Here is a 4,039-nt window from a genome sequence, read left to right as displayed (position 1 = left end):
ATGTTTTCTTATCTTGGTTTTACGCCACATCTGAGAAGAAAATGGTTTCTCACGGGGAGTAATCCCGCGGGATTTCGTGGGGGAGGAAAAACCCACTATTTTCTCGCGCCCCCCCCCTCCATTTTGCTATATTGAAGTCGTCCAAAGGCGCCTGGAGGAAACCAATGCAGCGCCAGTGAAGGGGAGGGAAATGAATGGAATGGTCCACTACGGCAAAAGGAGAAGGGGGGGAAGAGAGCTCCCAGCAATAGAGCTGAGAATAATCTGGCCTGATTCTGAATCTGGTTGGCAGGAGAGATGGGCACCTTCTGCAAAGGTGCCAACATCTGGATACCCCCGACTTCTGCATTAACCTCACTCCTCCCAAACCCTGTTCAGAAGCATCCAAATGGGAAAAAAAGCAGAGTGAGAAGTATTACAATCCAAACATGTATTACTCTTTATACTCTTCCCTTTAAAATGTTACCAGAATCCACAATGGTTTCCTCAAACCCACCGAAATAAGTTGACCAGACCCAATCTATATATCAAAGGATAGGGGCTGCAAATACAGAGTTAATTACATTAGATCTCCCAGAGGAACTGCATCAGGGGTGGGTTTCTACCGGTTCTGTCCACATCTGTAGAACTGGTAGCTCCTAAAAGCAGCAGACATAGAACCGGTTTTATTTATTTATTTATTTATTTGATTTGCCAATTGTTTACAAGATAATAAGTATAAGTGTATACATAGTTGTGAATACATGAAATGGGTACATATAAGAAAAATAAAAGAATAAGAGAAACAATAGGACAGGGACGGTAGGCACGTTGGTGCGCTTATGCACGCCCCCTACAGACCTCTTAGGAAAGGGGTGAGGTCAATAGTAGACAGTCTAAGGTTAAAGTTTTTGGGGTTTGGGGAAGAGACTACAGAGTCGGGTAGAGTATTCCAGACATTGACCACTCTATTGCTGAAGTCGTATTTCCTGCAATCAAGTTTGGTGCGGTTTACTTTGAGTTTGTATCTATTGTGTGCTCTTGTGTTGTTGTGGTTGAAGCTGAAGTATTCATTGACAGGTAGGACATTGCAATGTATGATTTTATATACCATGCTTAAGTCAGACGGTTCTATGTCTGCTGATGTTTTTGCCCACCTGGGCTGTTACCTGATCTTTATTTCCTGATTTTTTTCAACTTCGGCTGCTGTGCGAGACACAGCTGCAGTTAAAAAAGCAGGAAAAGAGGGCTGTTTCGCAGGCTGCTTCTCTGCACGCAGTGTGCTGATGCCGATTTACAGGCGCGCAGCTCCCAGCGTGCAGGGAAGCTCGTAAATCCCGAACCGGTAGCTAACCCTGTCGTATCCCATTCTTGACCTGCATGAACATACCTACCTACATACACACATGCCCCTTAAGTGTCACCCTAGAATCAGCACCCTGAGAAGTTCCTCCAAAAAAAAACTGCTACCGTGCCCATCTTGTAGGTCTAAAGGCATTTGTTTTGTTTTAGGAATAAATATATGACCGCGCGTTGCAACGTCTAATTTGAGCCAAGGTCTAGTTTGACGACCAAGGCTTTCCAAGGCATAACTGACCAACGCTTCCCAAGATCATGAAGCCGACACCTCATCCCAATAAAACCCCTTTTATTAAGGTTAAAGGGAATTCCTCTCCAGCAAAGTCCTGGCAAACAGTCTTTCATGAGGTTTCTCAACTACAGACCTTGATCAGGCGTGGAGAATTGCCAGGCCGATATCTTGCAAACACCATGCTGTAGCAGAAATTACTTGGCAAGAGGTCAGGAACAGATCTTCACCCTAATGAACTGAACTAATTGTCTCCTGCAAACCCCACTCCTCTTTTCCTCCTCTTATATTCCCTCAGGGAGGGGCCATTCACCATCCATCTGTGGCTTTATTCCCAAGTCGACCCTTGTTCCTCAGCTATTCCCTTCTTCTGGCAGCTCTGTGCATGCGCACACATGGGAACAGGCTCCAGCTGTTCTTCTGCCCTGCTGATCTCCAACTCTGAAGGCAGCTAATAACTGTCGGACGACCCTGGCCCCATCTCTGCCTCCGACGCAGAGCTCTCATCAAAACCTTCCCCAGACTCGCAGGACTGGCCCAGAAAGACACTGGAAACATGGAGGATCATTGGAAAGAGGGTTTAATGCTGAAGCAGAACCACCAAGCCCGTAGTTCTCTGGTGCAGCTGACCACATGAAGTTGAGACTGAGGGCGAGTATTGATACCTTCTATGGGGCTTTACACTTGAGCTTCCTGTTCCTGTGCAAGAACATGTATTCTATTGGCTGTTGTCAGATTCCCATGTAGGGGTCATGTTTGTCTGAGCTAGGTTTGGCTGAAGTTTGGCTCATGCAATGAAGGGGCTTGTTGGGCAATTCCTATTGTGGCTGAGGGCTAATCCTACCTTTGTTCAGACCTTGCTGCCAGGAATTTTTGCCTATGAATAGAACTACCCATCTCTTTATCTTTTATCCCATCCTTCCTTTCACCCATCCCCTCCCACTTATGACGGTAACCTTGTTGCTTGTACCCTTACGATTTATATTGACTGTTTCCTAGTATGATTTGATTGGTTATTGTACCCTATGACTATCATTAAGTGTTGGACCTGATGATTCTTGACGAATATATCTTTTCTTTCATGTACATTGAGAGCATTTGCACCAAAGACAAATTCCTTGTGTGTCCAATCACACTTGGCCAATAAAGAATTCTACTCTTTTTTTTTTTCTCTTTCTTTCTTTTTTTCTTTCTTTCTCCTTCCTATCTATCTATCTATCTATCTATCTATCTATCTATCTATCTATCTATCTGGATTGCTTATTGTACCCTATGACTATTATTATTAAGTGTACCTGATGATTCTTGGCTCTCGAAAAATGTATCTTTTTTTGTGTACACAGAGCATTTGTACCAAGACAAATTCCTTGTGTGTCCAATCACACTTGGCCAATAAAGAATTTTATTCTATTCTATTCTATTCTTATTCTTATTCTTATTCTAATTCTAATTCTAATTCTAATTCTAATTCTAATTCTAATTCTATTCTCTTTATTCTTCTATTCCTAATTCTTATTTCTATTCTACTCCATTCTATTCCATTCTGTATTTTATTATTCCATTCCATTCCATTCTTCCCTTTATTATTCTCTTCTTCTCTTTATTATTCTTTTCTCTTCTGTTCTCTTTATAGAGCATTGCACACCAGAACAACTAGACACAAGGAGTTTTCCCCCCGAACATCATTGGTCTGCTAAACAAATAATTCCCTCAACACTGTCCAACTATTTACAAAGTCTGCACTACTATTACTGTTAATCTCCTCATCACTCCTTCACCCATCCCCTCCCACTTGTGACTGTAGGACTGTAACTTTGTCACTTGTATCCTAACGATCTATATTGACTGTTTCCTAGTATGATTTGATTGCTTATTGTACCCTGTGATTATTATTGAGTGTTGCACCTGATGATTCTTGACTCTTGACGAATGTATCTTTTCTTTTATGTGCACTGAGAGCATTTGCACCAAGACAAATTCCTTGTGTGTCCAATCACACTTGGCCAATAAAGAATTCTATTCTATTCATTAAGTGCTGACATCTGCTGGGAGCTATTAAGGAAGGCAGGGGCTGCTTTCCAAGAGCATTTTTCTCTGTTTCTCACCCAGTATAATAGTCTGCCTTTTAAAAAAAAATTCTGAAAACAAATCAAATTTCTCAATTTCATTCATTTATCCGATGAGACAAGAACCAGGGTTTCTCGGGTTCACAGAGAGCTTTTCTATCAATAAACCTCCATCAATAATCAGATCCTACCTTACTTGCTTCCGGTTTGGTGGGTGATTGCACATGCGCTTTTTTCCTTCCTTTTTTACTACCGGTTCGGCTGAACCGGTCCAAACCGGTAGTGTACCACTACTGACCTCCATGGTAGCTACCTCCAGCTACAAAATAGCTACAGCCTTCAAAAGGCCGAAGAAAGAAGACCAAGCAGAGATAGAAAACAAAAAACAACAACTCATAGCCAGCAA

The sequence above is a fragment of the Notechis scutatus genome, chromosome 3 (genome assembly GCF_049901735.1).
Source record: "Notechis scutatus isolate UNSWTSFEM ecotype Mainland chromosome 3, rNotScu1.2, whole genome shotgun sequence".
Classification (NCBI taxonomy): domain Eukaryota; kingdom Metazoa; phylum Chordata; class Lepidosauria; order Squamata; family Elapidae; genus Notechis; species Notechis scutatus.
Note: the sequence above shows the minus strand (reverse complement) of the source record.